Genomic DNA, 9,807 nt, shown 5'->3' on the forward strand with positions numbered 1-9,807 from the left:
TTGGGATGTCTCATGTCACCTTCTCTCTGGCTTTGAGATGTGCCACACTGTCACCTATGGTGCTCTACGAGCCCCCGTGGCAGTCCCCAGGACCTCAGTGCTGCATCACCTTGGGCCCTGTGTTTCCCCTTGAGATGTCCACCCTCGCCGCTCAGCAGCATTGAGCTAAAATTTGAACGTTGCTACAATTTTGTTTTTCTGTATAAGATCCAACTTTAGCACAGGCTAAAAGCTGCTGGAACCGATCCCCCAGGGGCTCCCGGGCACAGGGTCCAGACCCGGCGGTGCCCAGCTGAACCGCCACTGTGGTGTGAGAAGCCAGGAGAAGGCTCTCAGCATCATTAAGAGCCTCCGACCTCATCGGGAGGAGAAACACCACAAAATTTACCTTTGAGTGGATATTCCAGGAAGTCTCCACTTCAGGACAGGGTGTAGCCACTGCCTCACCCCAGGCTTTCAGCAGCGGGGTGCGTAGCACTTACCATCGCCAAGGTATGGGATTAAATGTTCTCTAATTCACAGCTCTGGTCCTGTCCGCAGAGCCGCGCCCCCAAGCACTGGAATCAACATCTCTCAATAGAGATGTCTGTCAGTGGAGACAGGGGATTTGAAATCCATTAGCGCTGAACGGCGTCGCAGCCACCGGTGACCGCAAGCAGACAGGAGGCCAGAAGATACCCGAGGGGAGGCAAGGAGAAAGGCAGCTTCCAGCTCCTAAGTGCAGCACGGGCTGCTGGCTGCCTCTCTGTGCAGACCTGCACACCCACCCACTTGCAGGATGGGGTCTAACAATGCCTTCCTTCGGGCTAGCAGGAGACCCGGAGCGAGCAAGACGCCATGGAGTGAGGAAGGCTAAGGCTGGGATAGAGTGTCCATTCAAATCCAACCCTGGCTGGTGCAGGGCAGAAGAGATTCCACCCACAGGTCTCGTCTCAGGAGAGGCACTTCAGCCCCTTGGGGAACACATCCGTCCTCAAGAACGATGCACGGTCCTTGGGCTGCTTGATGCCAACACTGGCATGTGGGCTCAGGGGAGCGACACCTCCTCTGTGAGGGAGGGTGACAAATCGCACAGCCAGTGACAACTCACTTATTGCCCCACAAACACGAGCCCTTGCTGAAGGGCCAAGCTGCCTTGCTTCATCTTGGCGGGATGCGCTGCCTTTGCGGAGCCCTCTGCTCCCAAGTGACTCTCATGTTATCGCCTTCGCCTTTGTGAGTGTAATAACAAGCCTCCCAGAAGAAGCAAACATCCATGCAAACGGTTTCTGCTCCAAACTGGAAACAGCTGGTGCTTTGCTCAGCACTGGTACCACCACTGTGCAACACCAGTATGGCACACAGAGCCAGATGTTTCTCCCCTGTGTAATTTGGGCAAGGAGAAAAGGCAGTCTCGAGCTGGGCCCGGGGGCTTGTTGCTCTTCCACCCTCTCCATCCCCAAAGCAGCAGCATGGTGCCAAAACACACTGCTGCTGTTGGCAGATGGCTGCGGTCCCCAGAGCACAGGGAGAAGGTAGAGCCCTGCTTTCCCGGAGGAAGGCAGCCAGCAAAGCTTCTCCCTTACATAAGGCCGGGCGTCCCATGGACATGCTCCCCAGGACATGCCGATGGGGCTCAAGCTGCCCAGCCCTTCGAGTTTTCTTTCTGAAACCTCAAATTTGCAACGCCAACACCTGGAGACAAATTTGTAGGCTCTGCTCAAAACTGGTGTGTAACAGGCAGAACAAGCAGGCGACGCGTTCTCCCTTCAGAGCCACTTGCTGCCAAACCTTTTACAAAAGCCGCTTTTTTTTTTTTTGTAGCAATTCCCTGCTTCAGCTAAAGCAACGAAATCCAAAAGGGGAAAGTAAACAAACAGCTGGTTTGGAAAGCAAGAGCAAAAAGGGAGAATTATTCCAGGCTGTGGGTAATGCATCATATGAGCTGAAGGAATATTTTTTATGCCTCTTGAGCAATATTTGAGTTTTAGGGCCTGAGGAGCTAGGCAGCACTTGCAGGCACTTAGCATTTCTAGTATCCTTTACACTTGGCACCCACGTCAACCGTTTTCCTTGGAGATTTGCAAGCACTTTGCAACCATACAGCAATTAACCCACCAGCCCTCCTCTGCAATGAGATTTCCCTTTCGCTCTGATGTGCCTTTGCTAGGGGCAGGGGAAACTGAGGCACAGCAAGGTTGTCAGCCTGCAGCAGGGCTGAGGTTGGGGGGCTGCACACCATCCAGCTCCCCTTTCCATTGCAAAACCGCCCTTCCCTTTGCAAGCACGACCCACAGAGACAGCGTTTCCCTCCATCAGGCGCTGCCCACCCGGTCCTGGAGGAAGGCAGCTCGGCTCAGCGAGCCTCTGCTCCAGCCCTCGGCGCCACAGAGCAGAGACACAGAGAGGCAGTGTGCTTGAAAGGTAGAGCAGGCAGGCAGGAGCGGGGTGGCAAGCAGATTAGCAGCCATATCCGATTCTCTGCACGTGTGACAAGGCAGCGGAGCACAGCCGGGTCGGGAAAGGGGGAGAAGGGGCCTTTTAATCAGTCACATGGAGGGAAACACAGAAGATGCTGGACGTCTGTCAAGTGCCAGCAGGTTATTAACCTATTAGCCAATGGGGGGAAAAACCACTACAGGCTGCTGGGAATCCAGTTATAATGAGACTGCAAAGATCTGGGATGCTTTGATAGTCAACAAAGCATTGCAGCCTGTTGCTGAGGTCAGCGAGTGGCTCAGGGACCGTTTTAGTTTTGCTGTTTCCTCGATGGCCCTGGCTGACCCTGGAGCAGGGTCCTGGCTGCAGAGCTGCTGGCAGACCCTTTTTGGGGTGGGAGCTCTCCAGTTGTTGCTTGTGGGGCTCCTGATGGTGACCCCCCCCAGGACCTCGGTGGCCTGCCCTGCATTTTGGGATGCGAGGTGGCAGGGCGGAGGTGATGCTCACCTGATGGCCTGATCCTGGCTGGGACGAGGTGGGGAAGGAGCAGGCTGCAATCCTCTCCCGAGCTCTGCCCGTGGCATAGAGATCCAGCCGGGCACATCACCGCTCGCAGGCAGCCATGCAGATCTCCAGCATGCCGCCGTCTCTCTGCTTCCTCGCACGACCCGACCTGCTGGGATAAAGTCAGGCAGCTGCCTGTGACTCCTTCGCTAGTGGGCTGAGGGCAGCAGGAGCTCTCTGCCCACAGAGGAGCAGCCCTGGGTGAAAACCTGCAAGGAGAGGCAGGGGAGAGGGAGGCACTTGCTGCCGAACAGGCCCACCACCTCCTCACACTCAGCATCCCTCCTCGCTGGTATGACCAAGATGCAACGGGGTGACACCGCTATCCTCAAAGCACTCGCAGCTCCAGTGAGCAAACGGCCGGAGACACGGCAGGGAAGGGCCTTGGCCTCGATTGCCTCCGGTTCGGTGGCAGGGCTGTGGGTGTTTTCCAGCTGGGCAAGCAGAAACAAACCCCATTGTCTGCCGGGCGGGCGCAGCTCAGCAAGGGGCGCAGGGCATCCACAGGGCTCCCGGGGGCTGGCATGGGTGGTGGGCTCCAGTCAAGCTCCAGCCCCTCTCAGACTTCTGGAGGGGAGGGCCTGGTGCCTTGTGGGGCAGCAGCATCTTTGAGACATGGGGCATCTCCCAGCTGGCAGGCTGGGGGGCACACAAACGCCTCTGCCCAAGCCACTGCTGAGGGTCTCCGGTCCCTGCCACCTCCTGGACGCGATCCTTCCTGCAGCAGTCCCTCCATCCTCACCCTTCTGCCTCCCTCCCCGCACTGCCGCTGCCCTTTCCTCAGCTCCAGCCACCTATTTGCTTACTCTTACAAGCATTTACTGCCTAATGACACCAATTAGCCGTGGAGTTGCTGGGTGGCTAGTTATTGAGTGACAGCTACGCAAGGGTGAAATGTTACCCCTGCAGCAGGCAGTTTCCACCTGCCAGGGGCCGAGCTGAGACCGGGGTAAACTCAAGACACAAGGTGCAGTCTCCCACTCGTACCGGAGGAGCCAGGGTTAATGCCAGGCACTGCAGCGGGCAGGAACGCCCTGCAGCATTCAGAAATGGCAGCCCCGGGGCACGGGCCACTCCAAGCACCCAGTGTCACCCTGTCATGGTCTCACACCGGGTTGTCCTTGGTGGAGGATGGAGCTGGCGTGGGCGGAGGGAGCCACACTACAGTCAAGGTCATGCGGCCCATTGAAGCAGTGCCGGGGGCACATCCCACTCCTTGGCTGGCAGCACCAGCCTCCCGCGACAGAGCAGAGCCATTGAGGAAGGAGCCGGCTGGCATCCAGCCACCCTCGTAAAACACCACGGGGGAGCTGTGGGCAGCTGGGAACGAGGGAACCTGGCAGGAGGAAGTGGAGGGGGGCAGTTGCTGTGTGGTCCTGCTCACCCCCCCGCAAAGCCTGTCCACGGCCCAGCGGAGCCAGGTGCCCAGCAGCTCCCTGGATCTCCAAGCACCATCTAAAAGGCAGAAGAAATCTTTCTGGAGGATGGCTGAATCCCAGCCCTGAGGGATAGCCTGAAGCCATGGCTCCCTATCAGCCTTCCCGAGGCACCTTGGTGACAGTGGGCAGAACCATGCTCCAGCTCTCGGGGAGTGCCGCTGCGGCCGGAGGCTGCCCACCCTGCACCGCAGGGCAGGGGCAAGGCGCCCACCTGCTCTCCCAGCCAGCCTGTTCCCTGGGCAGGCTCTGTGGCCCCTGGCATCACAAGGACCATGGCACATGGCCACCTGCAGCGATGAGGGCTCCAAACACAGCCCTGGGGAGCTCTCACGGCCATGCCGGCCCCAGTCTGTGCCCGGCCCAACAGTTGCTGGCTGCCATGGAGGAATTCAGTTCTGTGCAAACGTCTGGCACGGCTGACTAAATCCTGTTTGGAGACTAAGCCCAGCCCATCACGCTTTCCCCCTTGGGCGAATCGGCAGTGGAGCTGTGGCTGAATGCTCCCAAACATACCCCGGGGAGGTCTCCAGGAGGGCCCTTTCCCACAGCTTCCAACAGTCCCAGCCGTTCATCATTTCCCCCCCTCACCAGTCATGCTTCCGCAGGTTCCCAAGCCGAAACGCGGCCCCCGGGACAACCATGAGACATCAAAAGCAGCGCAGGCCGAACCCGTGACCGGCAGCCTGGCCGTGGGCTATCACCCGGGTTATCGCTTGGACTGCCCTTCCTCCCCCAGCCCCTCTGCAAAGCCCACCCGTGGGCAGAGGGTGCTCTAACACGGCCCAGGGAGCAGGTCAAGGGTCCCCCAGGGGTGCGTGGGGATGGAGGACACCGCTGGGACCCTGCAGTCCCCTGCGCTCATGCTGCCGGGGGATCCTGGCAGAGTTTGGCTGTCCCCAGAGGGGGAGGCACCCGCTCCTGGCCCCTGCCCGCCCTCCTGCAAGGCTGCTTGACCTCGAGAGGGGCTCTGCTGGGGGCTCTGCTGGGACCCCCGCCCCGGCGCAGCGGCAGAGCACCCACAAACTCATCGCCGGCAGCCGCGCGTGCCGGTGCTGCCCCCTGCTGGCGGGCACGGGGCGCGGCGGCCCCCGGGTGGGCGGCCGGCGGCTGCGGGCCCCCTCCCGTGACCGGGGAGCACGGGGAGCCCACGGGGAAGGGCTTAGCCGGCCGACAGGCTTAAGGGGCTCCGCGGCATGCGGGAAGGAGGGTGGGGAGGCGGGGGGGCGGCGCGGCAGTGGGATGCTCCCGGAAGCGGGGGGCTGACGGCTGGTGGGAGAGGGTCTGGCCTTTCTGAGCCAGGAGGCACCCCAAGCCGCCCCTCGGGAAGGGCAGGCAAGGGCCCGAGCGCTGGGACTCCAGGGCTCACCGTGAGGACGGGGAGGCAGCGGGCTGGAGCAGGGAGATGGGGGCATCACCGGCGTTGGGAGCTGTGCGTGCAAAGTGGGACTGGGCACCCCGAAGTGTGGGCAGCGATGCGGAGGGCTTGGTGTGCGTGCTGTGCTGCAGAGGGGGGCTGGGGACGAGTGAGAGCCAGGAAATCTGGCGGGGGGGTAAGCAGGGAAGTCCAAGGGCAGAAGTTCCAGCTCTTGGGCTGAAGGCGGTGAAAAGGAGCAGGGCAGCGTCTGCCTGTGGGTAACATACCATGCAGAAGGGCAGGGGTGGTGTTAGGAAGCAGATTTCAGGGTCCTGCTGTCACCCAAGGCAGATCACGTGAGGACACAAAGACAGTGACAGTCGCTCTGAGCACGATACCTGTCCTGCGGGGCTGTGCTTGCAGCTCGACTGCAGGCCACAGAGAAAGTGGTCCTGGCTGGTCCCCTGTGAGCCCTGAGTCTCACAGGGATGGGATGGGACAGGGAAAAGCACAAGGCGCGCCTCCTTGGCATAGCTCACTTCTTGGAAGGCAGCTTGCCTGCTTGTCCCCACTGCCCTGGGCTGTAAGACAGCCAGGAGCATCCTTGTGCCTCTGCCAAGTGCCACAGGGACAAGAGGGGCTCCTGGCGGTACCTTCCCAGGGGCTCATGGCCTGAGGCTGACTCGACACATCCATCCTCAGCTGACAGGGACTCACAGGCAGTCTCCGGGGAAACACAGCCTGCTCTGCTAATGCTGCGACCCAGACCCAGTAAATCTCCATTCTGCCAAGGCAGATGGGGAAAGTCAGCCCTGACAACAGCGGTGGCTGGCTTCCCAGGAAGACCCCCATTCTGAGGAGGAGCTGCAGGCATCACCTGCTCCCTGCCTTCTCCATTCTCCCTGCAGGACCTGCCATCTCTGGTGGGTGCAAGCAGATGGAAGAGCCTCACCCGGCTTTTGCCAGTGCTGTGTCCTGGGATGGCAGAGCTGGGAAGCTTCGCAGCAGGGCTGAGCTGCTGCACGGTGCCCAGCATTGATGGTGCTGTGCTGCTGCTGGCCCTGCCTTGTAGCTGCAGTCATGGAGGTGCTAGGTTCCCTGCAAAGAGCCAGGCTTCTTGAGAGGAAAAAGAGCTCCTGAAAAGCCTGACTTCCCGGTAAGCCCTGGAGTGGCTCGTTGCTGCCGGCAGCTCAGGTCAGGGCTGCCCGCTCTGACACAGGACAGGCTGCTCTGCTGCTGCTGCCCGCATCCTCCGTCCCGCCCAGCTCGCCTTCAGGGACGCTTGGCAGGGAGCAGGGGCTCCTTATATGTCTGTGCATGAGACAGCCGGCACAGCGCAGGCAGGCCAGCAGCAGCACGTGGCTGTGCTCCTCTACCATGTCCTCCATCATCTTTCCTGCATGGGCCTGGGGACTGCGACAGATGAGTTTTACTATCTCCTACCACCCAGCTTCCCTTGCTTCCTACCTTGCCCCATACACCGCAGCCCAGCCCCTACAGAGCCTGACCCCTCCCCCAGGCAGGACCAGGGCACAGGAGGGGTAGGAGCAGCAAGCAGCAGCAGGGACCCTCTTTTCTCACCTCTCGCGTGAGACCTTTACTGGGGCGGCAGAGCAGTGCCATGACCTTGAGAGGCACCACAGATGTAGGGGCAAGGGCCACGCTGTGAACCCTGAGCTGCCTGTACCTTCATCTCACGTGAGGTCAGGCTCCTGCAAACAAGCCTCGGGCCAAGCCTCAGGCGCCGGGGCAGCCGGGACCTCTGCACCGGGCCAAATCACACGGAGGGTAGCCAGGGAATGACGCCTGGGGAGGAAGGAGTTGGATGAGGAATGGTGCAAGGGCAGAGGGCAGGCTCCTGGCCCTCAGCGGACAGCCTACAAATAGAAAGGGTCATGGGATAGTGCCTGGCTATCGGGACAAAGCGCCTGCGAGAGGCGGATGGGGCTACAGAAGAAGCTCCGGCAGGGAAGTGAGGGGTGGCACAGCCCCAGGGCCTCCAGGCACAGGGAGGGCTCCCTGGCGTGTCCCCTGCGGTACAGGCACCCCAGGGGCCGTACAGGAACATATGGGACTGGCAGGGCAGGGAGGCAGCCAGCTCTCAAGGAAGGCTGGGACTGACACAGGAAGGTGGCAGGGGCCTGTAAGGGGTGGCCGTGCCAGTTCCGGGGTGACATCCCCACGGGCAGGGTAACCATACACTGCACCCAGTTGGCTGGTGTTGAGGTGGGGGGACATACATATTTGCTGCCCCATGGCACTGTCCTGGTGCCAGCCATATCCCCCGGGACAGGTCCCCTGCCCAGCCCCATGGGGGGTCCCAGCAGGGGAGGGGAAGGCAGCAGCACCCAGTACAGGCAGGAGTGTGGGGATGAGTGTGCTGGGCTCACAGCACCCGTCAGACAGACTGTCACCCCCCAGCACCCCAACCCGGGCTGCCCTGCACTGCCACGGGATGGGTGCCAGCGCTTCCCTGGAGCGCAGCCGCCGCCACTGCAGGGGTCCCCCGTCTGCCCCGGCACCCACCCGCTCCCGTGGCTGCAGGCACCGGCCCGGCCCGCGCCCCGTTACAGCCGGGCAGCAGCAGCCCCAGGCCCTCCAGCCAGCATGTCCCAGCCCGTGGGACGCAGCGCAGGGCGCTCCCGCCCGGCCCGGGCTGTCCCGGGGCACAGCCACCTTTGCTTACATGTTATTTCCCGGGGCTGGCAGGCTCCTGGCCGCGGTGCTGCCGGCTGGCCGGGCAGGGCAGGGCAGGGCAGGGCCCGCACGGCCGGGGCGCAGGGCTGCCAGCAGCTCGGCTGCGCTCGCCAGGTCCTAGCGCGCTGCCTGCCACGTCAAGGACAGCCCTCAGCCCCAGCCCACGGCGAGCTCCAGTGCCACCGGCACGGCAGCCCTGTGTTCCCACCCCTGCCTAACCCTGCCTCGCCCCCCGCTCTGCCCCGGCCCCCCCCGACTGTGGTACTCACATCTGTGAGAGGGATGCTGCTGGGATCACCCCGCTGCCGCAGCCCTGACACAGGGGTGCTCTGGCTTTTCCCAGTGCTGGCCCTCCTGCCCCTGCGCCCTCTTGGGAACCCTGCTCTGGGGGGACCCTGCCCCACGATGGGGGCATTGCCGTGCTGTGAGTTTGCCCAGGCAAGGAGGGCAGGGTGCCGGCAGCCAGCCCCACCACCGCCGCTCCCCCCTTTCACATCCCTCTTCAGTGGGGCCAGGCTCTGAACCCTTCTCGCAGCCTTAGGACCTGAAAGCCCCAGGTACTGCTTGGGTTCCCAGACCTCCATCCCCCTGGGATGGGGGACCGAGGCGGTGGGTGATGGCTCTGGGAGCTCAGCACAGGCCCCCAGCTGCAGGGTGACCTTGCAGCAGGACAGCCATGCAGCCAAAATGGGGAGCTGGTTGGGGGGGCTCAGAGCTGGACCCCCTCCCTGGTACCCTGAACAAGGCACAGCATGGCCAGTGCTTGCTCGTCTCACCCCTTGCCTGCACCCTGCCCTTACCTCGAGGGCTCAGCTCTCCCGGTGCCAGCTGATGCTGCCTGCAGCCTCCTCTCTGCCTGGTGCCAAGCGGGGTCGATGTTTCCTGTGGCAGCGGGACCGGGGTGTGGAGGCTCTGCTGCCCACGGGCTCTGCAGCCGGAGCGGGTTTCAGAGCCCTGGCACTGGCTGGGGCCGGCTGAGCACGGCTCCCGCTGGCTCAGCAGGTGGAGGCTGCATGCACGGGCGGATTAGCAGGGGGGGAAGTGGCTTCTGCCATAAGAACTGCGAGCGGGATTCGTCAGCGGGTTGCAGCGAGGCCGAGCGCCAGCGCGGGGAAGGAGAGAGGGGAGGCTGTGGGCAGGCAGCCACCCTGGGGGCACAACGCAGCTCGTGCGAGGGGTACAGCCCTGGGCACCTAGAGCAGTGCTGCAGGTGCCAGCGTCGTCCCTGTGATGGCGGCACATGTCACCTCGCGCTGCTGTGCTGGACTCGGGCCATGGTGGGATGCTTGCTGAGCCCCCACCCCACCTTGGGGCCGGCAGGGGTCCCTCAGCAGA

The 9,807-nt window shown here is 62.5% G+C and overlaps 1 protein-coding gene across 3 annotated transcripts in view; it reads right to left on the reverse strand.

Moving 5' to 3' along the window:
- The window catches only part of SLC29A1 (solute carrier family 29 member 1 (Augustine blood group)), a 34,362-nt gene extending 24,562 nt beyond the window's left edge, over window positions 1-9,800 (reverse strand). The window contains exons 1-2 of one of the 3 annotated variants that reach the window (XM_068412387.1): window positions 9,273-9,800; window positions 2,926-3,091 (exon numbers count right to left, since the gene is read on the reverse strand). The gene's annotated coding sequence lies outside the window, so the exon portion shown is untranslated. Of the gene's footprint in view, window positions 1-2,925; window positions 3,095-8,461; window positions 8,552-9,272 lie in introns of those variants that run through there. The other 2 variants (XM_068412358.1, XM_068412377.1) reach the window with 2 other exon arrangements.
- Window positions 9,801-9,807: the final 7 nt, after the last annotated feature.

The sequence above is a fragment of the Nyctibius grandis genome, chromosome 1, assembly GCF_013368605.1.
Source record: "Nyctibius grandis isolate bNycGra1 chromosome 1, bNycGra1.pri, whole genome shotgun sequence".
NCBI lineage: Eukaryota > Metazoa > Chordata > Aves > Nyctibiiformes > Nyctibiidae > Nyctibius > Nyctibius grandis.